The sequence below is a fragment of the Cimex lectularius genome, unplaced genomic scaffold, assembly GCF_000648675.2.
Source record: "Cimex lectularius strain Harlan isolate CLEC.00 unplaced genomic scaffold, Clec_2.1 scaffold5, whole genome shotgun sequence".
NCBI classification, from domain to species: Eukaryota; Metazoa; Arthropoda; class Insecta; order Hemiptera; family Cimicidae; genus Cimex; species Cimex lectularius.
The window spans coordinates 1,304,827-1,332,069 of NW_019392993.1; the positions used below are offsets into that span (position 1 = coordinate 1,304,827).

The 27,243-nt window shown below is 35.7% G+C and overlaps 1 long non-coding RNA gene across 1 annotated transcript in view; it reads left to right on the top strand.

The window, feature by feature from the left end:
* Positions 1–9,301: 9,301 nt before the first annotated feature.
* Positions 9,302–27,243, top strand: part of LOC112127979 — a 78,389-nt gene continuing 60,447 nt past the window's right edge. Inside the window, exon 1 of the long non-coding RNA XR_002910812.1 lies at positions 9,302–9,500. This is a non-coding gene — a long non-coding RNA (uncharacterized LOC112127979). The remainder of the gene's footprint in view (positions 9,501–27,243) is intronic.

Sequence of the window (27,243 nt, forward strand, 5' to 3'; positions counted from 1 at the left end):
GTGATTTTTGATTGTTGTGCTATGTAATTTTATGTTCGGTTGTTTTGTAGATTAATGTTATTAACCGCCTTCTTAACTTTTTTTAATGGTTCAATTGTCAAAATTTAATAGACTCTGTCAGCACCGATGCGCCACAAAAGGTCAAAATGCCATTATTCACTCATCGGGATTTAGAATAGTACTTCAAAAAACTCCCATTACCCAAACAAAACTATCGGAAAGACCTTAAACAGACATCAAGTACCGGATCGCCATTAAATAAAATACATCAAACGTCCTTCTGGCCGATGGTCGGTGCGTGCTCGGATGGCTTCGCCCACGCGACTGGTTGTCAATCAAGTCCTTTGTTCATTTTATCCATTGGCTCCGAATCGCACCTTAGGTAGTTCCAGTCTCACATCAATCAAACACGTAATACGAAATGTTTTGGAACGAGAGCTATTTCCTCCCGTCGAATGAATAACTTCTGGGTTTGATCAACTATTTACGACCTGCTGAGGTCGTTCAATAACTTTGATTTGTACATTTTTATATTCAACCTACAAGCAAAAAACCTATTTAAATGCTGTTTAAGCATCAAGTAATACAGTCATCACATCAACACAGCTATTGATGGTTTTTATTTTTCAAAATCCGTTGATAAAATTTGTAAACCCCTTGACCCACCCCTTATGATTATACTACTCTTGTCCCGATTATGTAGCCATTTCATCTAATTACAACAATCTCCATCCGAAGACCGGGCCGCATTCCACCGAACGGACTGTACAGGACCTCCCTTTGGCAATTACGGAGTTGCACATTTATTTAGAACGATATTTCATTTACCTACCGTTTTGATTGTCTTTGATGTCTATATCAAGGGGAACCGAGTTCGACCTACTTATATCCAGGACCTTTAAGAAACAGAGTGGGCTTGTAAAACCAGATGTCTGTTGTTACTTAAAATACGCATCTGTCAATGTTTAAACCCGAAAAATATTGTATAATAAATTTCAATGGTCAAAGTGTTTGTATATGTATATAGACATACGAATTGCACGTTCTAATGAAGGAATTAAACAAAGTAGATTCTTACATGCTATACTTCCGCGTCTTCAACCTCAGATACAGACTCATGAGTCCATTAAGAAAATGCAAAAATATTCAGCCATCCTTAAATCCTTAGCTCAGGGTAAATTTGTCGGATTAAATCAATGAAACTTGACAAGAAGAAATTTCAACGGTCTACTAAGAACTTAGAAGGTCCACGTTTGAGAAAAAAATATTGGAAAAGTATGTAATAGTTTTGTTGGGTTGGATGTCAAAAAAGATCTTTCAAATTTACAAGCCATGGCGCAGTCACCCTTATGGAGTTTTTGTACATATCAAAAGTTGGACTTTTTATAACCAGATAGATTTTAGAATATGGTGTTCAGTACTGATTCTGCTTTATATTGCTGTGCGTATCCTATTATAATTTTATAAAGTCCAGCGTCGTGTCATGTTTAGTTGATTGTTAAATAATATGTAATATGCATTGAGTATAGCTAGCTGCTTCATCCTTAGGATGCTCGTTGGTGCTTGATGGTATCTTTGGAACTTCAGGATATAGGCATTCCGAGGTCTCAATGAAGATCTTTGTACCTTGCAAACCATGGCGCAGTTACCGTTATGGTTTTTTTTGTATATGTCACACAGTTGGACATTTTAGAAAGAGATGGATTTTTACTAATTGGTAGTTGTTCGATTTTGATTCTTTTCTATATTGCTGAGCCCTTCTTATTATGATGATAAAGCCCAATGATGCCATGCTAAGCTGATTGGTTAATGTGTACTGCAATACCAGTGAGGATGGCTTCATCATTGGGATCCTCGTTGATGCTTCATGGAACCTTTGGATCTCTCCTGATATGTGACATTCCAAGGTCTCAATGAAGATCCTTGTTCCTTACAAACCATGGCACAGTCACCGTAATTGTTTTTTTTTTGTATATTTCACTAGTGGGACATTTTAGTACCAGATGGATTTGTAGTATTTGGTGGTTGTTCGATTTTGATTCTGCCTGTATTGCTGTGCTCTTCACGTGATCACAAAGCGCCGTGATGCCATGTTAAGATGATTGTTTAATGTGTACTGCAATACCAGTTAGGATATCTTCATCCTTGGGATCCCCGTTGGTGCTTCAAGGAACCTTTGGATCTCCCCGGATAAGGTCTCAATGAAGATCGCCATTACGAACTATGGCGCACTCACTTTAATCGAGTTTTTGAACACATATACAGTTGGTGATCGTAGAACCTGATATATTTTAGTATATTTAGTGGTTGTTCCGTTCCATTCCATCATAATTGTTTAAAACCCATTGTCAGTTCATATTTAGCTGATTGTTTATTACGTACTGTAATACCGTTGAGGTTATAGGTATTACGTTTGATCTTTCGCGGTCTTGTCCATTTCCACACCTGACTGGTAACATTTTAAAATATTATACCATTTCCTGTAGTCACAACGCCTATCTATAAAACTAACTGGTTTTATGTATGTTTGTATTGAAAGATCTGCAATCTTGACCGCTGCACTAGCTCTGCAGGTAATGCGGCGGGCTGGAAACGGTTGGACGAAGAAATATGAAAGAATTTTGTGCGTGTAGCGATCGCTGTAAGACGTATTGAGTATTAATGAAGTTTGTTTTAATAAGTCCAGTTATAATTACATATTCACATAAGCACAATCATCCTCCAAATATGTGGTAAGTTTGGTAGGACTTGAGGTATCGGTGTTATATATGAACACAACGAATTGCAAGTTCTAATGGCGGAATTGAACAAAGTACGTGCATAAGTATTTACTTCCGAGTTCCTTAGATATCGACTTATCAGCCCGTCAAAAGTATAAAATGCTAATGTATTGGTCGATCGTTCCTTAGCTCTTTAAATCTTTTGCCCATTCTAAAATTTGTCAAATCAAATCAGTTGAAACATTTTAAAAACCAACTTTCGTCGTCTATTAAGATTATGCTAGAAAGTTCAAGTTCAGAAGATCAAATATTCCACCATTTGAATTCAACTATGTTTAATTTCTTAATTTACGCTAAATCTTTTTACATTCTTCAGTGAATGTCTTGTCCACCTATGAGATTTTTACGGAAGGTGCTGACATAGACGTCCAACCATACCAAACTGCGTTTAGAGCATAGCTGTCATTCAACCGCTCTTTAATAAGTAAAATATTAAAGTAACTATAACAAAAAAATGTTTATAGGTAAAACTATATACAAATTTTTGAGAGACAATGGTCAACAAAAATATACCGTGCAGTTGCTAAAAAGAATTTTAAATTTGTGGATGAAAGTATTGAGCACGGAAAATGGTTCGCTTCTGAGAAGATCCTTTCATGATGTCTTCTGTTAGGCCAATTCATCAGCATATAATTTACAAGTAAATTATAGGGACTGGTTCTATCAATTGCAAAAGTTATTGATTGGTATAGGTTGTAACAAGATGTGCCTTTGCGACCCTGAATATGGAAAACGCGAAAAAGAAATTATTTTGTCGAAGTGGAAAAATAATCTCTACTAGACATAGAAAAGGTGCTAAACTCAAAATTTAACCCTTTTTATAGAAAAATCAGTTTCTTGTATAAATGTGAAAATTATTTACAGCTAAATTTGTCAATAAATAAGCAAAGATTACTTATACAACTAAGGCTGTCTAGTGCTAAGGAAATCAATTTTTTTTATAAATGGGCTCAAAAACGTAATTGACACACAATCAATGTGCTCTTTGTGTAAATTGTTAGAAGAGAAGAACTTGGAACATATATTTTTAAATTGTCCAATTTCCCAACCTCAGAGATCCTTTTATTTAAAGAAGTACATAGATACGTGTGTAAATAGTAACAATTTAGACAAACTTGAGTTCTTGCTAAAATTGGAAGCAAAAAACCAGGTAATTGATGTGTTCAATTTTGTTTATGAAGCACTTAAATTGAGAGCTTTTATTGTCAATGAATGATGTTTTATTGTTGCGTCATGTAATTAATGATTTTAAGGTAAGCGCCATGTATTTGGATTAGTTCTTACATGCTATTATTATTATTAATTACTTTTGTAAATAGTGTCATGTCAATTTAAGTTGGAAGATATCTTTAATGATATATATGTCTTTATTTTGCCATTTGGCCCCCCCCCTGTAGCCTGAAGCTGAAATACAGTATTAATCTATCTACCTATCTATCTACCTATGGTCAACAAAAATAAACCGTTCGTGTGATTTTAAAAGATTTTGCAAATCGTTCCTTAATCTGGACTTTATCGTTTAAGGAAATTTACAATAAAAAGTACACGTTTATTAAAGAAACAAGTCACTTTTCGAGTGTTTGGTGATTTGTTGGACATCTGGTAAAAGTACGCGTTTTATGAAAACCATTATATGTCGTTGATACATACGTAGATTATCTTTTTACAAAACCGACCAACCCTGTTATGGAAAGTGAATTCTAAGGTATTTTTGGGATTTTTTTGTAAGCCTGCCTTTTGTTCTTGCATACCTTGTGGAATTGTACTGAAATGAAAATGCCTAGTGCTTTGAACCCATGGGCAGAATTAAAAACTAATTAAAGGCAAGTAGATTTAGGTCATTATCATTGGCCATTCATGACCGGGAATAATCTTTCCCTTCCATTTTCCAAATTATTTTAGAATGGTAATTTTCGAGTGAAGGATTCACAGATAACAGAGCCCAAGATATGCAGTGCATCCTGTAAGTGAAAGCAGCAAGATAATTAGGAAAAGATAATAAAACAAAATTAAAAAACGTTTCTTCAATTTGGTTGTTGACATGTTCGAGAATTAGGGTCAATTTTATTGGATTAATCAGATGGAATGAGTATAATCTAACTAACCTGCACATCGCCAAGAATAAAATTCCTTGACCTTTGGTACTTTGGACCTTTTTCTTTTTACAAAATCTATACGTTCTCAGTAGTGATAAAAAGGTCACATTGTAATAAAATAATTACTTGATATATAATACAGATTATTAATTATTGTCAGGGCTCCCAACTTTGGGGGTGAATAAATTCACTAAGCGATTCTCTTTTAACCAGCTCTTTTAATAAGTTTAAATATTGAACAGCGAAATTGAAAAAAGTAGAATGTAATAGCCTAACAACGTAAACAAAAACGATCAGCCGAAGAATGTATTACTCACCTCATGATCAACATCAACTCACACCATAAAAGATGAAGCCTTAACTTTCTACAAGGTGAAGCGTTAATTTTCTCCAAAGAAACTCAGCATATAGATACTCTTGACCGAAGGATCGAGTGTAGAAGTCATATAGGCAACAAGCTACATAAGCCCACGGCACTACTAAGCATTAGCTAGAAATTATGGTGTTAAATCTGAGCATAAACCCCAGGTTAGCAATTTGGTTATATACACAACGTCAGACATTCTTATCACATATGGACCTCTAGTATGGCCGAAAACACTGCATAAGTAGACACAAAACAAAATTAAACAAAAACTAGCTTGTTTTAACATAACAGGGACAATACATAGAAACAAAAGGACGATGGGAACCGTACTCGATCTCCCACCCTTACACATCCATGTACAAAACGTGGCTTGTATAGTGTCAACAGACTCCTGAGAGGAAGCAAAACCAGATCTAAGCAGAAGCCACAAAATTCGATAATTAAAACAAGGGGCATGACTATTACGGTCATCATTACTTGACAAAATGAGAGAAAGAATTTTGACATTCCCTTCCGAGTGGGCGAAGATAGAAGGGATCTTTACCCTAGGGGAAATGGCAAGCGCAAGGTTCAGGAAGGAGAATACGATACTCTGATGGATCACTGATGGAACAGGTAGTAGGTGCAAGAGAAGAAGAGTCAAATTACACCTTAGAAAAACCTCTTGAACCAGTCCAACTATCTTCCGAGCTGAGTTTCATGCAATTTAATTCTGAGCATAGCATAGCAATTGCTAAAAGAAGAATATGAAAGGTATATACGGTAGGTAGGTAGATGACGAATTTACCCACTGCCAGGAAGCTATAATGATATTAAATCCGTACGTTTTACCTCCAAACTGTCTGAGAATGTCTAATTTGCCTAATGGCTCTACTAGAACATAGAAGTTACCTAGAGATGGATTCCGGGACATGAAGGTGTAGAAAGAAACGAACAGGTTGAATAGTTAGCCAAAAAAGGGGCAACCCACTCATCTCCAAAAACCCTACAGCTAGGCACACCTAAATGGGTCAAAGGAGATGCAATATAACTTGAGATGGAAAAACTCAAGCACTGTACAACGAATGAGACAAGCTAAGAGACTTAATTACAAAATCTTTTTAAAAGAAAGGCAAAGGAAATCTCTCTCAGCAGGCAATATTTGAGGAAAATTATAGCTCTACGTAAAGGGCACTATCCTCTTAACTACCCAAAAAAGATGGACAAATCAGGACAGAAATTTGCTCATTCTGTCACGAGGTACATCGGCAGATAGCCTTTTTAACACTAGAGAAAAACCCAAAGAACCACCGAAAGAAGTGCTTAGTTCAGTGGGAAAATGCACTTTCCACGGTATGGTCATAATTATAAGGGTTTGTACCATTATTCCATAATCCAGTTTCGGAAAAACAATTCAATCTGTTTTGAGTACTCATCAAGAGTATAAATGTTAAAGTAAATTGAAAAAAAAATTGTAAACAGTTTCATATTTTAGAAATATATTTGTTCAAAAAATTATAATAAAATACAAACAGTGCCCAAAATCATGAGAATAATACGTTACCCAGGTAGTCATTATTATCTAATTATGTGAATTGTTTTTTCTTTTGTTGCATTAGCTGAAGTCTAATGTCCTTCTATTCTATTTCAAAAGATTAGTCCTCAATTGGTGTATTCCAAAAAGCCCGGAGGACGTCTGCTTTTGCCATATGACCCGCGGCCGATGATGAAAAGGGAAGAAGCGAAGAGCCCACGCAGCCTCCAGACTAAACAATCGCTAAGCGTTGTCTTGGCCTGGCTTCTCCCCGGTCCGTATTAGGCCTTTGCAAATTGGTAATTGCTTTTTGGGGCACAGGAAGTCCGGTAGCGTCGAGAGAAGGGATCTTAAAACAAATAAACGCGTCCTGTCTAAATCAGCTGGTCCCTTCTTGGGTCATCGATCCAAATTGCACTTGAATAGCTGGCCATTTGGGAAATTCGTCCGGGATGACAATCTAACCCGATCCCCTTACTCCAAACCCCAATCGCTAGGTCTGTCCAAACGATAATTGATACTTAACATTTTCTTATTTAATAGGCGGAAAAGAATTACAAAGAAGATGACCTTTTCCCTCCCTGAAGATCTGCACTCCCAGCAGTCGGTTATACGACATAACCTTCACGTAGACAATGAGTACTTAATAAAGTCATAATTCAAAATTAATGATAAATTTACCTATTAAATATGCCTAATTGTTCCCGTTACATTCCACTCACTGTTCGTCGAATCACTGGTCATTTGTAAACGACTCATAGTGCCTTGGTTTCTGGTTATTCTAACAGATCGTTCGTTTCGTGCAATATCATTCCTGATTCTAGATTTCTTAGTGGCCCAAGAAATCCGTGTTTCTTACTGACAAGCATTTAACATATTCCTCAGACAAATGGGTCGTCGGGTTGGCCATTTTGGAAAAGTCGTCAGGGTTGAGAATGTAATGAGACACCTGATTCCAACCCCATTACAATCACCATTAGATAGTATAAAAACTGTAATTTATTATTTATTGCTAATTAGAAAATAATTTTTAAGAAAGCAGTATCTTCCACACTGCAGGGTGATGTGAAAGGCCTACAGCCAGTCAGTAGATGACCCTAACTAACCTTCAGCTAAGCAACGAGGACTTGATTGGTATTGTCATAAATTACAAGAAGAAATCATGAAATATAATTCACCTACTGGTGACATCTCTCTTCCACTGTCTGTCTCATTCATTCACCCTAATAGGGGTTTTTGTACTTCATAGAACCAGATAGATTTTAGTATTCGGTTCAGATGCTGTTTTATCTTGCTGTACTTTCCTATTAAAATTATATGAAGCTCAGTATCATGTCATGTTTCGCTGATGTTTATTAGGTATTACAATACCATTGAGGTTAGCTTTATCCTTGGCATGCTCGTTTGTACTTCCTGGTACTTGAGGATTGGTAGATCTTCGTGGAAACATGAGGCCTTCCGAAGTTCCAATGAAGATCTTAGTGCTAACAAGCCATGGCGCACTCACCCTAATGAGTGCTCTGTACATCATAGAATCAAATAGGTTTTAGTATTTGGTGATTGTTCGGTACTGTTTCATTTTGGTGAGCTCTTGCTATCATAATTGCATAACGCTCAGTGTGTACATGTTTAGCCGTTTGATATGCAATACCATGGAGGATAGATTCATTTTCGGGATGCTCGTTTGTGCTTCCTGGTACCTGCTACATCTCCCCGGATACATAAGGCATTCAGGTCTCAATGAAGAACATTGTACTTTACAATTCAGTGCGCAGTTATCCTAATGAGGCTTTTGAACATTTCCACAGTTGGACGGACACCTTAGAACTAGATAGATTTACCACAAATATATAGCTTCTCATGTAGTCACTACGGCAGCAGCAACTGCAAACTAGCTGTTATTAAGAGTTATGTGTTAATGGTATGTCGCTGATTCCTGAGAACAGCGATGTTTTTCACCACACTGCCTTCATGTAACCTGTTTTTTTACCTGGTAAATCATGGATGTTTTGCTTTCTATTTAGCACTGAAGATCCACCTTATCAAGACGGAAGCAAGAAAAAGATTAGTTTTGGCCATATTTGATTTTATTTGGACAACGATCTTTTTTGTTACTCCTAGACTGCTGTTCATGCTTAGGCCAAATCTACTGAACACTTTCTGCAAATTAGTTTTTCTTCAGATCCTTGTCAAATATTATGTAAGTCATTATTAGGAAAAATACGTATATATGGTATGGAAAATTCCATAATAGATCTAACCTGTTAAGTCAGTTTGGAACAACCATACTTTCTAGGAGAATGTGCGATATCTGGTTATTCCAATTAATTATTCACTTTTTGAGTAATTGTGTTTATCTAGACGTTATTTAAAAATGATAAAAATTTTAAAGCATCCTGCCATCCTTTAGAATGAGTACTTAACCTAGTCTATTATTATATTCAAAACAACTTGCTGACATATCTTCTGTTTATACCAACTGTACATATGTAAATAGATTGTACTCTTAATCCCACGAGTAGTTGTTTTCCTTGGATCCCCTCCGCTTACGCGGGCCAACTTCACTTCTCATGGAATTCTCTCCAGGGTTTTCGATATTTAAAGCTGTGCCAGTGATTTAATGCTTTTTGTTTCAACCCGAAATTAATATTCCCCAAAAAATTAGCCGAAGCAGTACACTGGAGACTACGACGGACTCGGGCCCGAAGTTGCGCCGCCGCTGTGAATTCGGTAAGTTTCAGCAGGTAAGTTTCTGGGCATTATTTTCGGGTGAATGGTTTTATTTCATTTAATTTGAAACATTAGCTCACTTTAATTTTCTCATTTATTTACGTTCATTTTGATTTTTTATTATTTAATTTTCTTAAGGAATTATTCTTTTTTTTCGAATCGTTTATTTCAAACGATTAAACATGGTCCTCCTTCGGCCGGATTCTTTTTAACCTGTACTTTGCATGCTATTTAGTAAAATCATTAATTCTTATTTTTTCCTCTCGATTATTTCCTTTGTTTACTATAACCTTCTTGACAGTTATTACCATCTATAAACATGCCGATAGAAAAATACGGTAATACGGGAGGCTGCTAGTTTTCATTGTCGGAAAAACAGAATGCCAAGTTCACTTATTTAAAATGTAAGCGTGATAGTCTGTTTACGCGTCTTCAACGATCTCACGACCGCTTCAAAAACATAAATGCTGAAACAGTCTCCAGGTTTTCTTCGATCGATGAGAAGATTGATTATTTGGAGGCCGATATCAACAAAATACAAGACGATATAATCAAGTTTAATTCTTCCAGCTTCCAAATATATCATACGGTCTTGAGGTTGATAAAGTGCAGAAAGCTGTTGAGGATATGTTCATAGAAATGCAACAATTATACGGACCGTTTTCCTTGCCTGTTGCTACATGACATTAATTGGCATCGTCCAAATCCAATTTATTAAAAAAACTTTAACGTTCCCAGCTATGATGGGAAAATAGAAGAATGGTCAAATTTCACTCCTACGGAAAAATTCCAGTACCTTCTTTTATGTTTAAAAGATGAACCTCGAGCTATTGTCAGCATTTTTAAAATTACTGACGAAATGTACCCCTGTGCTTATCAGGCTTTACTATACCAAAATATAAAATAAATTCAGCGTTTTCAATATTTAAAGCTGTGCCAGTGATTTAATGTGTTTGGTTCAACCCGAAATTAATATTCAAGAAAATCAGCCGAAGCTGTACACCGGAGACTACGACGGATTCGGGCCCGAAGTTGCGTCGGCTCTGTGAATTCGACAAGTTTCAGCAAGGTGAGTTTCTGGGCATTATTTTCAGGTGAATGGTTTTTATTTTATTTTATTTGAAACATTGGCTCACTTTAATTTTCTCATTTATTTTCCTTCATTTTGATTTTTTATTATTTAATTTTCTTAAGAAATTATACTTTTTTTTCCGAATCGTTTATTTCAAATGATTAAACAGCTGCATTGTTATACGTAGGATGGTCTAATATCAAGCTTTGGTTATGATAGAATATCACCTCTTTTCTTACTTATACTACAGAACTGGCTGATCATTATATATTGTTGACATTATTATGTATAATAATGAATCAAATATTGTTTAAATATTTGTTGTAAAAAAAATTCGCCAAGGGAAGTCTGCGCAATGGGATGCAATGTGGGAATGTCATTTATCATCAATCACTATTATACGTGTCAGAGTATTTCTCAATGGTGGTAATACCTGGTTTGCTATTTTACATAGAATAAGGGGGCCAGCTTTGAGAGGGTCAGCTAAACCGATTTTTAATAGTCTCCCCTACTCGTTCCGGTTTTGTATCTAGGCAGTCGCGTTTGAAATTTATTATAAATCAATTTAAGTTTGTTGAACATTTTTGTCTAGCCGATGACCAGTATTAGACTGACAGATCCGGGAATTGAAAAAAGCAGATTTTGTGCAAGAAGCGAACAGCTAAAGCCGAACAAAAATCATTCATCGACACGCCGACCGCCTTAACTAACTTGAAATTTTGCGAAATAGATAGGGCAGCTTCAGTCGTTATACACTTTTCTGAGCAGTAAACGCAAGCGAAGACGAGATTGAATAAAAATAACAGAGAGAAAAAGACCGATAAAAAGTTAGAAATGGAAAAGAACGATAGAACAAAAAGAGAGTACAAAAATATGAGACCATAGATCAAGGCAGAAAGAAAAAAGTGAAAAGAAATGTAAACGGATATGTACACAGAAAGTGAAAACAGATAACAAATACAATTATATAACAAACACAAGCTGCAAGAGAAATTGTGTGAGTGTGTGAGAAAGAGAGAGAGAGAGAGAGAGAGAGAGAGAGAGAGAGAGAGAGAGAGAGAGAGAGAGAGAGAGAGAGAGAGAGAGTCATTGGGAGAGAGAGAGGGTGAGATAGACAGATATTTTGAATTGTTTGGATAGATAGAAAGAAAGGCAGATAGGTAGGTACATAGACATATATAGAGTGAGAGCGAGCCTTGATTCAACATTCTCGGATTTTTAGGTTAACTTTTACGATAATCCATTTCTTAACGTTATACGTTCTTTGGCTGAACGTGAGTGCTCGATAAATTTCACTGTTTTACCTTATTAGTAATATATACTATAAAATAGTCAATGCTATGAGATCAATTAAAAATAGATGAGCAAAAAGAAATAATAACAGATTCAAGAAGAAGTGAATTTTAAAATAAGTATATATTTGAGTTTGGTTAACTAGTAGCTAGTACTCAAGATTTTAATAATTGATTTTTAAAAACATTTTTGGGTTTTTTATCATGATATTTTCTTTCGATTAAAAATTTTTCTGCCTTTCTACCTGTAGGCGTGCTCCAGAAGAAGCGAGAAAAAATAGAAAAAAATTTGTAAAGAATCTGGAACCTGGGCGAAAAATTCGATCGAGTGGCATACGTCCGCCGGGGCACGCCTATTTTTCAGCGACCTTCTTTGAAAAAAGACATCGACCACATCCTGCCTCCCGCTATTTGCATACAATCCACATCCCAAACGGCTAACGGGCTGTACACAGTTATTAAGAGTCAACTCGGTGATGTGATTGAGCAATTAGTAGGCTCTCACTTTCCTTAGTCTTCGGCATATCTCCGTCTATGAATGAAACACATCCTCTTTCCGACGCGAAATCTACCAAATGGAAAATTGATGGGCTCGGAAACAAAAACCGTCGGCTCACAACGGCTTTAATGAGACAGTTCGAAAGCTAACCGAAAAGATAATCACTGCAATTAAACTCCTATGAGCTCTCCTGTTAACACGTTATTAACATTCATTTTGGCAAAGAATGAATATTACCGTGACATATACAGATCTATTGTTCATTTATTTTAGATCCCTTATTCAAATATTTACATAAAACTGGCAAAGAAACAACATAACATTTTGAAAAGAAATAAAGTAAGTGCATTGCAATTAATATCAATACTGTTCTTATCAGACATTTAAATTATGATTAATTGTAGATATATTTTAATATAAACATATATTTTTAAACTTTTCATCAAATGCCAGTGTAGGCGCTGCTGGTAATTGTAGGTGGGTTGGTCAAATCATAAACCAATGAAAAAAGCAATAAACCAACAAATATATTTATGTGAAAACCGAGAACATGTTCATGGATAATCAAGTTAGAGCATTGTTGCTCATTACATTATAAATAATTTTTTCCTTGATGAGTTAGAATTTATGAAAACAGCAGCTTTGAAAATACAATAGAAATATCTAGAACACAGTAAAAACATACAGATATATATGGTTAGTACACATATATAAGTAAAAATGTAATGGCGTGAAGGCACGTGCAACGATAACCTAACCCAGTAATTATTGAGACTACCCTCTAGAGTAATTTATTTATTTAGAAATCGTGAGATGCGGTCTGGTGTGATGTAGGTTTCAGAAAAACATTTTCTTTATCGTGCCAACGTTTCGATCTTTATTGAGATCATCTTCAGGGCCTGGGATTTACAAACATTGTTTACATATTACAATTACATTTTGGATGTGGAAAAGTGAATTTATACAATGCAAAATATATTTTTTTTGTATATTCAATCAAAGTATTTCTACTCACGCAAAGTGTTTGTCTTCTATGTAATTGTGCCATACTTGCGTGTCGTGTCGAGAGTGCCCTAGAGTAAGTTTATCCGTCGCCACGTGGCATACCAAAATTTTCCCAATTTATTCGACCTCTCATTGCTATACGATTATAAATTTTTCCTTCTGTAAACGGATTTACTACCCCAACTATCATGGAATTCATGTTAATTGCTTTACAAAACTGTTAAACAAAAAATCTCTATAAATTAACATTGTTCATTAGTGCAAGTTTTGATCGTTTGTTTTGTATACTTAGAAGAAGTTTATACCGTTTGTTGAATTCCTGTTTTTCAGTCCTGACATGTCAGTCTTTTAACTAGAAACCTGCCTAGATATTTGAATATGTCTACGGGCGGGATAGGTATGTTATTAGTATGTTCTTTCGATATGTCACGATAGCTCAGGTGGTTAGAGCAGCGGCGTATTGAGTCAAAGGTCGACGGTTCCAATCCCGCTCGTGACACTAACGTTTTCATCTCAACCAAGACCTTACATAAAAATAATAATTAATTGAAATATGTTATTAATGTAGTTAAAGCAGAAGTTGTCTGACTATATTCATTTTTATTCTCTATCATTTGTTCCATTGTTGGATACTTTGCAGGTGGGCTTGGAGAGTAAATTAGACAGTAATGTTTGGGTTTTGTCGCGCAGGAAGCATAACTATGTATGTGAATGTAGCAAGGAATGTATTAGGAATAGAGGTGCATCGGCAATGTTTACCTTCTATAAGGTGTGTTTCCTTGAGGTAATCCAGCTCCGACAAAAAGAAAGAGGTAAGATCTGTACTATCTCTGATTTGATAATTCATATCAAACAGGTTGAGGGGAGCAGAGCGTTTTGGAGAGCAGTTCCCCGTTTTCTAGACTCGATCGAAGAAATATGAAAACTTAAAGATGAAATTAAGGTAAAGTTATATTTGAAAAGTAAAATTTTTTTTCTAGAAAAGGTTCAGTGGAGAGAAGGCTTGAGCTAGTGGGTTTGTGTGGAAGGCTTGGAGAGAAGTTATGGAATCGTGTTTGGATCATGTACGTCACGAATGGAATATTTGTCTTTGTGGATGGTTTGGTTAGTGAGATAGAAGGATAGAACGTTGAGGACGAGACAGAGGACTTTTGATTAAAAAGGATTGGATTTTTTGGATGTTGGATAGCTGCTTATTTAACTTGATGCGACACCGAGTGTCTTGGGTGATGCTTTTACTGCAAGGAAAGGATCGGAATTGAGGAGAGGATTGCGGTGACGTCAGCAAAGCCGAGATGTGGGTGTTAGAGTGTATAGGTATGTCAGCGATGTAAACTGTGTAAAGGATTGATCCTAGGATACTTCCATTGGGAACACCGGCCTTGATGTTGGCTTATAAAACAAGAAAACAAAAGCGAACCTTCATTAAATTTAATGTTTTAAAATTCTCTATAAAAAATTATGCTTTTCTACGATCTTTCCTATGATAGAATAAAGTTCAAGGATTATTGTTGCTGACAATATTAGAAATGGTCTTTTTCCCCTCAAAAGCTCATGTGGGTTGAAAAAAGAAAATAGTATTAAACTCCTACAGAAATTACGTGATCTAAATTTAAAAAATAAAATTATTTTTGTCTAAGGAAGATTCAAGGATAGATAAGCTCGGTGGTTTTAAAACACCGCCCATCTAGTTTTTTTAATTTAAAATGTGCGTGGTTAAAAACCACGTGGAAATTGGAGTTTGAAATTAATTTTGAACAAAAAACTATCCTCATTGGTTTGGATAAAGTTCAAGGATTGTTAAGTGAAGGCATTGTTTCTGACAATTCTATATATCTTCTTTTTACCACTAAAACTCGCGTGGGCTGTAAAATAAGAAAACTTCCCTAATACTCCCAGGAAATTTTCGTTTAAAATAAATCAAAAACACAATTATACTTGTTTCATAATGAATAATGCAAAAGTATGGTTGAGAAGATTGCTAAAACCTCTGTTATAACAATCAAAATATCACTCGCGGAATGATGAATGTTACGTTCACGAAGCGGAAATATGAGTGGGATGTAAACTAACGAGAACAGACGGACCCAGTAAAGCTAGCAGTGTCGTTCGGTTCAACATGTGTTCATCCACTCTCATGCCAAGGTTAAGGCTAAAAGAAGTCGGTCTGTACGACCTTACCTACCGGCCCAATATTGGCCTATTGTGCAATCCTCATTATTATCTAGAGCTCTTGGGTTCAGGCTTTTTTACCAGAACCCAAAGCTTTGTCAATGACTCCCGTGATCTTTCAGGCCTTGGCTTTTTCTCTCCCAGGAGCAATCTCGGCCTGCATAGGCTTTCGCTCCAACGAAAGACATATCAAGCTGTTTCTTATTTTTCTTGGCAATATTTGCATGGGTTTGTTCCTGCTACAACTCGGTACATAAGCATCCGGAGTCTGCTCCAGTTAGCTGACCTACTGTCCTCCTAGTGACGTCGTAGGTTTAGTAGCTCTGTGATGGTCCTCTGATGAAACTTTTCTCCCCCCTTTGTTCTAGAATACAATCCCAGTGAACCGATTATTTGTAATCTATTGTCTGATGGATATTTAAAAATAGTAAAAGTATTTAAGTTTGAAGATTGCGGGATGCAGAAACGCGTACAAGTGGGATGCAAACCAGCGAGAACAGACGTACCCAGTAAAGTGGTCAATGTCGATCGGTTCAACATCTGTTCTTAGCTTGTAGGTCAAGGTTAAGGTGAGGTTAAAACGAGTCGGCCTCTTAAGGACCTTACGCACCGTGACCAATATTGGTCAATTGTGCAATATTCATTATTACCGACAGTTCTTAATTAAGTTTAAGTTTTTCTATGAGATTCCAAAGGTTTGGTCTAATTCTCTCGTGTGCATCCTCAGGCCTGGACTTTTCCTCTCCCATGAGCTGCTTTTTTTTTCTTCCTGGCTATATCTGCGCAAGCGTGTTTCGGCTGCTTTGAGTCTACTTATACCTCCGGATTCTGCAGTGTTCAGCCAGCTGCTACATTCACCCTGGTTGTTTCACGTCCTAGGTTTAGTAACTTTGCCGTTAGTTTCTGCGATGGTCCTATAATGAATTTGTTCGCATGACTTTATCTTGGACGGATGCACGTTTGTGGCAGTTTGGTATGACACCGCACACTGGACCGATAGGTGCCCTTGAACTTCCTTTGGCCTATTTAGCTGCCTAGTCATTGCCCCTCTGCCTTGTGTGTCCTGGTACCCAAACAAAGTTGTATAAAATTACGAAACTCCACTAACACAGCAAGGAAATTTTCGTTTAAAATAAATCAAAAACAAAATGATCATTATTTCATAATAAATAATTTACAGGGAAACATATTGTTGGGAAGTCCACTGATTTTTTGTAGGATAGACACATGTAATTAACACGAAGAGGACTCATGTCATGAGGTAGAAAACTTTCTGTTATATAAAATTCCATGCAGCAGAATATGTTCAATAACCTACAATACAAATCATAAAATTATAAAATAAACAGCAAAAAAATGTAATTATTATTTTAAAAAATATATAAATTTACAGGGATGGTTGATTGATAATATTATCACTCAATGGATGCGGCAATGAGTGTGGACGTAGTTTTAAGATTGCGTGAAGCGGAAATGACGGACGTAAACCAGCGAGAATTGACGGACCCAGTACAGAAGGCTAATGTCGATCAGTTACTACACGAGTTCATCCGCTTGCTGGTGTAAAAGCATCAATAATTTTACGTAGTGTGGGTCAAACACCCACGACATAGTTTCTATTTCTTTTCTAGGTTTCACTTTTTGCTTTTCTTTTAAAGATTTGTATTAGCATATATCCAAATCACCAATTCGACAGTGTCTGCTTCGAAATTGTTTCAGCCGAGTTTCAGCCTTGGTCGGACGCAAGTTAAGTACAACCTGTGACAGCGAATCAGTCAATGACAGCTTCAATAAGGACAAACTATGCAGAACAATTCGCAAACAAGAACAGCGGTCAACTTGAAACATTCGTTTGAATTTATAATCCATATGTTTTTTGTTTGTTCAAACGCCGAATTTTTGATGGTTTCAGACCAACGTTGCAGTTTATTGCCAAGCGTTAAGTCTCTAATTTTCAAAGCCGTGAAGATTTCCGAGTTAAATCACGGCTCAGAAGTATGCACGGGTTATTATGTTGCCTCAGGAATGAGCGCAATCCCAGGCTAAGCCTGTCCGACCACTTTGCTCCTTTTAGAATTGCTTATTAAATAGGGCCGAATCGGTCCGTTCCCAAAATGAATTTTTTAGATTAAATCCCCTAATATGGCGGGCAAACCTGTCATTATCGCAAAAGGGCGATATTAAATCAATATCAGGAGCATATGAATTTGAAACTGAAAGCTCATTTGTCCTTTGTTATTAGTTTAAACTAATCGAGTTTTCAATTCCCCAACCGGTCGTACAATTTTCAACGGAACCTTTCGAATAAAAGGACAAAAATGTGCTTTTACAGGTTGGCTTTGAAGAAATTATGGTTGTAACATTGAACATTTCCATTTTAGAAAGATTTCTTCTTGTAACTTATGGGATATAGAATCTGTTACTTAGTTTTTCATAATTTTGGCCTGATTGTTTGCTTAAAAATTAAATAACGAGCAATACGATCAAACGCAAAATAACCACTGAAGCTGGTGAAAAGCCGAAACGTGACTGTCAAAACGGCTAGAATAAGCAGAGTAAAATGTTAGGAAACGACTAACCTACATGTTCACGCTGCAGACGTCAAGAAGAAATCTCACACTAATGGAAATATTGCATATAAAATCATTATTTCTTAAAAAAAAAAAAAAAACCAGTCTTCTCATATTCAACGGACCTAAACATGTCAGGTTATTATGTTATCCCAAGTTTTGAAGAATTTGGATCCATTCACCTACTATTTTTGATGTGACCTTTTTACCTGATAGTACCTTTTTTGGCTGCGTTTTGGAGCTGTGTAACTATATAGAATTTGCAAAATATCAACAACCAAAAACTTTCTTCACCTTAAGTTAGCCTATAATGTGTGGTGATTAGTGACCGTTAATCGATATTTATTTCGAAATCGGGAGATGCGGTCTGGTGTGATGTAGGTTTCAGAAAACATTTTCTTTATCGTGCCAACGTTTCGATTTTTATTGAGATCATCTTCAGGGCCTGGGATTTACAAACATTGTTTACATATTACAATTACATTTTGGATGTGGAAAAGTGAATTTATACAATGCAAAATATATTTTATATATTCAATCAAAGTATTTCTACTGACTCGAAGTGTTTGTCTTCTGTGTAATTATGCCATTTTTGCGTGTCGTGTCGAGAGTGCCAGTGAGATTTTGCTATTTTGTGTTTATATAACTCACTGGCACAACTTTTGTGTTTATATGTAAACAATGTTTGTAAATCCCAGGCCCTGAAGATGATCTCAATAAAGATCGAAACGTTGGCACAATAAAGAAAATGTTTTTCTGAAACCTACATCACACCAGACCGCATCTCACGATTTTTAAATAAATTAGCCTATAATCTTCGTATATCGACGTTGTGTAGGTGCTTTTTCAGATGCCTTCGGCTTCGGTATAGTCCTGTCACTTACCATAACTGCAGCAATGTTTGCCAGTGTTGGTACAGGTTCTTCTTTAAAGATGTGATTACTACGTCTGGAACTTCTAGAATTTGTCTATTTCTCCTAGGTTTTGTACGAACCCGTTTTGAGAAGGAGTCCATCTTTGATCTTGCTATCCCAATGGTGCTAGATGTATAGATGGTCTTGCATATCTTCCTCTAGAGAGTCTGTCTTCTAGTATATTATCACAATTTAATACACTTAATATTTCTGACAACATTAAATAAATTCAAAAAGTAAAAATTGTTGTACACGTGATGAAGATGAAATGCTAGAAAACTAATATTGATATTTAATATTATGATAGTACGAATATACTTGAATGACTTGGTAAGTTGTCCGTTAGGTTTTGTTAGTTTTTGTACGTCATAAGGATTTAGTTTTTTTAAATGCAAACGATAAGTAAAAAGACACATTTGCAAGATAATCTGTTTAACAGTGCCAGTTGGAATTAGAGTCTGCATTGGATATATTTTTGATCGTTTCTTTCTTAATCTAACTCGAATCTGCAGTTTGTTCGTTTATGTTGCATTCCACCATCTTCAGAGAGTGTCGAGCCATGTCTGACAGATCAGTGCAACGATGATAGGCGGTTTGCCACTTTGGTACAAAACAGACACAATGAAGATGGCGAAATGCCTGACAGCCCAAACCAGCGACGAAAACCGACTAAAATGATCGCTAACGATCAAATTACTGGTTTAATATTGAAACTTTCTATATAATTTTTTCTGGTGAACATTTCCATTATAAGCAATTAACATGTGTCAATCAGATTAATGTTTCATTTTTAAAGTCTTAACTGAATAGCACACTTTCACATCAGTTAGCAGACCCTAGATTGAGTGTGTTATTCAAAAAAATAGCAACAAAACCATTATAATTTTAAACAACTTATTACTAAATTTAGGTCATTACCGATGATTTTGGTTTACTTATCCTCGTTGGATGGTTATGTTTGACGCGTTTTGTCATATCGCCATACTCAGTGTTATGCGTTTGCGGCGAAATACCAATCCAGCGATGATTGGCAGGTCAAATATCGGGTTAATCACCCCGCATGCAACAGAAATCTCATACTTATCACTGTTTTTTTGTGATTTGCTGAATCCTCAAATCCAGAAACTCATATCCTGTCTAATTCCATCAAATCCTCCTCGTGGCTGAGATAGTGGCACAAATCTGCCAATAGGTAGTTTTCTCATTTATTGGTTGTAAAACTAGACAAAGCGCAAGCTTTTAATGCATAATTATTATTAACAATTAAAAGGCAAAACAAATTAAACAAACGACATATGATTGTTATTAATTCGTGAATTAAAATTAGTATAATTTGATGTTTATTTTGTGGGGTAACGAGATTAGGCTGATTAGATTGGGAGAGTTTTTGCTGTTTGCTGTATTTTGTTTGTATTGTTTGGACTGTCATTGAAAATAAATTGTTATTAATGTTTGTAATTTGTTGATTTACCATTTAAACATAAAATTTCCCCGAATGTTTTTATTTTATTTTAAGCCTTCTCTGAATCAGTCGTTAAACATAGTCTCTAATCAGAATTATGTTGTTAATTTACTTGCCACGACTGAAATATCGAATTTTGTTATTTTGTGACATAAGTCTAATCCTTATCAAAACGAAAAAAAAAAATCCTGTGCAAAGAGTAAAATCGTGTCTGTATCCCGGCTTTTACATAACGACGGGTTTGTTTATTAAAATAAACGTCTTGATTAAAGCAGGCAAGGCGTTTTCTACTTAGGTACAAATGGTATTGTACCATTTGTACTGCATAATTTTATTGAGCGCTGATTAATCACATACTGGCGTTAGACCTATTAACTAAAACCCCACTCGTGAGTTCGATGACCTAGAAGATTATCACTTAGCAATACACAAAGAGGAGAGAATACACAGTCGCAGTTTTAAATATTCTTTTCAAAATTGAAACTTCAGTTTTAAAATGTGTAGATTAGTTTTTCATTGTATGACTTTTTTTTTGACCTAGTGTGACAGAAAAGGTGATATTTTTATAACAATATCGGAAACAAGTGGTTTATATTGAATTCGATGTAAGATGGTCTGATAAGATCTGAGTAGAACCTTGAACTCGACCCAAGCTCGAGAAATGTGTTAAAAGAGCTCGCCGGCCTCAGAGGGAATCTTCCCTTCGGCTCAAATACCACACGCAGAGTTGAAAGCCTTGACGTTCCGGCTGACTTTTAATTTTAAAGAGAATAATTAAAGAGTTTTCTATCTTGGTTTTTGCTCTGATTTGCCTTTTTCCAGATTTTCTAAAAAAAAATCTGTTTTTATTTTCGATCACTGGCTTGAAAAGAACGTCGGCTTTCGTCTTATCTGGGAATCGAAGAATTCGCGTCTCATCTGACCTCCTGGGGCAAGAGTTGTTCGACAAAACTCGATTATCGAACTTATCTTTAAAGAAAAATATCTGTCTGTTTTCCAAAATGGACTTTCAAGTGATTAAATTTAAAATGATAGATTATACACGTTCTCTATTTAGTGTAACCCTTTTTGTGCGGTACCGCTTTGAATAAATTCTATCGCGATAAAACCTTCGAGAGTGTAATAGCGCTAAATTTACATACTGAGAAGATACATCGTCGCTACAAGACTCAAAAGCGTGAGATAAAACTAACAAAAACTGCATAGTTATATACCGTCATTTTCGGTTTTTTTTGGCAACAACAAAACACACACGCTCCATTATCAACTGAAATTTTCTATTGCTAGTAGCATGTCTCTGACACCTCTCAAAAGAAAAAGAAAACAAAGAAATCATTGTGCAGTGAATGAGAATTCTATTTTTTTAAAGAACAGAAAATAAGTAAGGAAATTACAACACTTTAGAATCTTGAGGAAGATAAAAGGACTTGTTAAAAAAAAATTATGTGTATGAATTTCTAGTGGCTGCAGCAACGTTTTATATTGAAAAGCTTTTGATATGAAAACATGTGATTCATGATGTAGATTTTTGGCAATGACATACGTTCGATTTACTTCCCCCCGTCCTCAAAAGTGGTACGATTTGGTTTGAACGCAGTTGTGAAACACCTTAAACGGGCCCCACGCATGTTGTAGCCTTCTAACCACAGAGGGTGTCCGCGGATTTATCTAGTCCTCGTTCACAAACAACCATTTTCTTCTATCCTGTAATTTCTGGAATTGCATTCCCGATGTTCACGGTGCATTACTGCCTATTGCAATTTTCCGACTGCGGGATATCGTGATTAATTTGTACCCGGGCGCGCACGGTTCAAGTGCGGTTGAAGCGCGATTACGGATTCGCATTTATTTTTAAACAGCCCAAGGTTTGGTTATTTCTTGATTAATTCGCCGCTTGGGGCTCCTCGCAAACTTTAGAATCCAGCTGGATTTGAAAAATTGAAAATGAAACCGAAGTTCCGAAAAAGAAATTGGCCTAATTGACCTGCTAAGCGATAGGATCTGAAAGGAAAGATCACGACAAAGGGGAAGGACTGTTACGAAACCCCACCATGAATCTTACATAAAAATAACAATATTTTGACATCAAAGTTTAGCTTAATATATCAAATAATTCAATATTTAAAAACGTTTTCTTCTCTTCGTAATCTTTTGGACGAAATAATGATGAAAATTGCAAAAACCTTCACATTACCCTATAAATTTTCCACAGGAGAAACACCAAAATTACTTTACAAATAATATAAAATACAGTGAGAAATACGAAGCTTGGATTTACGTAGATTATGAGTGCCTGATGAGTTAAGACCCCATAAAGTATTGTACTACCCTACTATATCAAGTTAAACCTTTTTTTGGATTGTCTGATGTTTTACCTTTCTGATCAAGCAACTACATAATAGGCCTAAATGAAATTGGATTAAAAAAAATACGAATTGATTTTTTTATTTTCATAGAATGGGTGTCTACATGTTTTCTCTCGCGCTACTCATCATGTTAAACCATTTTTTATTGTTCATGGTTCCCCCTCCTGATCAAACTAGTATATACGCATAGATGAAATTGGATTAAAAAAAAAGAAGATTTTTATTTTATTTTCATAGAATGGGTGTCTACATGTTTTCTCTCGCGCTACTCATCATGTTAAACCAATTTTTATAGTTCATGTTTCCCCCTCTTGGTCAAACTACTATATAATAAGCCTAGATGAAATTGGCTTAAAAAAATACGAATTGATTTTTTTATTTTCATAGAATGGGTGTCTACATGTTTTCTCTCGCGCTACTCATCATGTTAAACGATTTTTTATTGTTCGTTTCCCCCTCCTGATCAAACTACTATATAGTACGCTTAGATGAAATTGGATTAAAAAAACTACGAATTGATTTTTTAATTTTCATAGATGGGTGTCTACATGTTTTCTCTCGCGCTACTCATCATGTTAAACGATTTTTTATTGTTCATGTTTCCCCCTCCTGATCAAACTAGTATATAATACGCATAGATGAAATTGGATTAAAAAAAAGAAGATTTTTATTTTATTTTCATAGAATGGGTGTCTACATGTTTTCTCTCGCGCTACTCATCATGTTAAACCATTTTTTATTGTTCATGGTTCCCCCTCTTGATCAAACTACTATATAATAAGCCTAGATGAAATTGGCTTAAAAAAATACGAATTGATTTTTTTATAGAATGGGTGTCTACATGTTTTCTCTCGCGCTACTCGTCATGTTAAACGATTTTTTATTGTTCATGGTTCCCCCTCCTGATCAAACTACTATATAGTACGCTTAGATGAAATTGGATTAAAAAAACTACGAATTGATTTTTTAATTTTCATAGAATGGGTGTCTACATGTTTTCTCTCGCGCTACTCACATGACGTTAATTTTTTTTCAATTGTCTCATGTTTTACCCCCCTGATCGTTTTCGAAACAATATATTCAGCATGAAAGTCTTTATGTTTTCTCTCGTGCCAGCCTTAGAGTGATATTTTTTCAACACACTTTTCAACGCCGACGTTCCTGTTTAGAAGATTAAATGCATATCACTGTTGAGGAATAAAATTGAAAAATAATAAATTCAATAGTTCACTCAGGTTGAATCGACGAAAAATTCTTAACAAAAGCAGTTGAAAAAGATTGACAAATGTTTATACTGAGGTTTTACAGTGTTTTTAATAAGATAGCAAAAATATTGCAACAAACGTGAATATTTGAATTCTCGTTCTTTGATAAACGCAACGAAAACAAATACCTGACATTAGGTTAACAAATGACAGAACATCATTTTTATTACTTTCTCTTATAGAGGTTTTAATAAATATTATACTCATTCGTGATTCAATTGGAGAGTTTTGTGTTTATCATGAATCAAGGAGACATTCTAAAACGAATTTAACTTGAAAAATAAACTACATTCTCGTCAGTTATCTCTATAAGCTGCTTCTTGCGATAGCAAATCATCCTATTTATAAAAGAGTCGAAGAATTCGGCGTGTAAACATAAAATGGATTTGTGGGATATATGCAAATACGATTAAAATATGCGAGGGTTTTTGTATTATTATGAAATCTTAATTTACGCTTGATATTAAATTTTTTCTTTGATTTTTAGAAAAATCTCGAAATCTATAGAGTATACATTTTAATTAAAGTGAAAAGAGAAGTTTGTTTGTTTGTAATTTATACTTGGGGCAATGATGTTTAATATAATAATTAAAATAAATTTATTTTCTATACTGTTGAAAAAATCCGGTTTCAGTTCTTGACGTTCATTTATAGTCCGAGTTTAAAAAGTTGCAACGGCCAATAAAATAATTTGTTTTATGGCAGAATGCCCATGATGTAAGATCTCAGCATCAAATCATTGGCTTATTTTGGCCGCCTCGCGTACAAGTCGCATACCCTTTGCCAATTCGGTATCATTAATCATTTTGAAACATATTGGGATGGAAGGAAAAAACGCCGGGAGGGATTGAAAACGACTGAGCCGTCGTCAATCGGGTCTCAGTTTCTATGGGGGTCGAGGCGACAACTGGTTATAGGGGGGTAATGGAAATAAATCCTCCTCTTACGGTGAGTTCAAAGAAATTCGGGTAGGCGTCCCATCCCGGGTGGTTCCCATTCATGTCCGGGCTTCGGCCTGTGGGAAATGTGGGAGGAAAAAAATTAGGAAACTCCATGGGAATGCAGGGGTGCAAGTGATTCTGGCCAGGAAGGAATTCGCTTTCACGGCAAATGGTCAATCCCTACAGAGGGTCAAAAACTGGAATTCGACAAACACTCAGAATGAATTTAATTGTTCCAACGCATTTTATTATGCAAGTCATGATTATTAATAATAACATCGTGTTTTCGGGTGCGTGAAACAGGTGAGGCTTGGCGGACCAGTCCATCTGGTTCTCTTCTTTAATGCCTATATTATTTTATAAAAATGTCGATTCTTCTCAATAAGGACCATAATTCACAAAATTACAGGTTGAATGTGTAGTTTATGAGCACTGTTCCTTTAGCTATTATTGAATTTGGTTAACAATCAATTGGGAAGGTGTGGAAATTTAAGAGGCTGGATCATCAAAATCAACCTCTTTGAGACATCATATATGACCATTAAGTTTGATTTCATACATTTTTCTTTACCATTAAAGGAGTTTTACTTATCTTCTCAAAACAGGTATGTCTCGTCTAATGAATCGTTGAATATTTGTTGACATTCAATCGGGAGGGTGTAGAAATTAAGGATGCCTGGATATAATTAAAGTCAACCTATTGACTCCTTATATGACTATTAAGTTTGATTCCATAGTTTTTTTTACCATTAAAGCTAGGTGCTTCCTTGTCCGAGGATTCTCCCTGTACTTAACGGCATTTTGCCATTATTGATGGCTAAATTGGCGAAAGTGTGCGCAGTTCCTTTAGCTAATGCTTTATTTGGTTGAGTCAATTGGGAGGGTGTAGAAATTAGGGAAGCCTGGATTTAATCAACGTCAACCTCCTGAAGATATATATGACTATTAAATTTGATTCCATGGTTATTTTTCAACCATTAATGGCATATTATGTACCTTTAAAAAATAGGTACCACCTTGCCCGAGGATTCTCGCTGAACTTATCGACATTTTACCATTACTAATGGCTGAATTGGTGAATCTGAGCGCAGTTCCTTTAGCTAATACTTTATTTGGTTGACAGTCCATTGAGAGGGTGTAGAAATTAAGGAAGCCTGGATTTAATCAAAGTCAACCTCCTGAAGATGTATATGACTGTTAAATTGGATTCCATAGTTATTTTTTACCATTAAAGCTAGGTGCTTCCTCGTCCGAGGATTCTTTCTGTATTTATCGGCATTTTGCCATTATTGATGGCTAAATTGGCGAATGTGTGCGCAGTTCCTTTAGCTAATGCTTTATTTGGTTGAGTCCGTTGAGAGGGTGTAGAAATTAAGGAAGCCTGGATTTAATCAAAGTCAACCTCCTGAAGATGTATATGACTATTAAATTTGATTACATAGTTATTTTTCTACCATTGAAGGCATATTACGTACCTTTAAAAAATAGGTACCACCTTGCCCGAGGATTCTCGCTGTACTTATGGGCATTTTACCATTGTTGATGGCTGAATTGGTGAAACTGTGCGCTGTTCCTTTAGCTAATACTTTATTTGGTTGACAGTCAATTGAGAGGGTGTAGAAGTTAAGGAGGCCTGGATATAATTAGAGTCAACCTATTGACGACATATATGACTATTAAGTTTGATTCCATAGTTATTTATTTACCATTAAAGCTAGGTGCTTCCTTGTCTGAGGATTCTCCCTGTACTTGGCTAAATTGGCGAAAGTGTGCGCAGTTCCTCTTTAGCTAGTACTTTATTTGGTTGACAGTCAATTGGGAAGGTGTGGAAATTAAGGAAGCCTGGATTTAATCAAAGTCAACCTCCTGAAGATGTATATGACTATTGAATTTGATTCCATGGTTATTTTTCTACCATTAAAGCATATTATGTACCTTTAAAAAATAGGTACCACCTTGCCCGAGCATTCTCGCTGTACTTATGGACTTGTTGACAAAAGTCGCTGGTTTAATGAATCTGTGCTCAGTCCCTTTAGTTAAAACTTTATTTAATTGGAAATTAATTGGGAAGGTGTAGGAATTAAGGAAGTTTGGATATCTTCATAACCAAGCTTATGATGATATTGATGACTATAAGGTTTGATTTCATACGTTTTTCCCTACAATGAAAGGCATTATGTATCTGGGCAAAACAAGCAT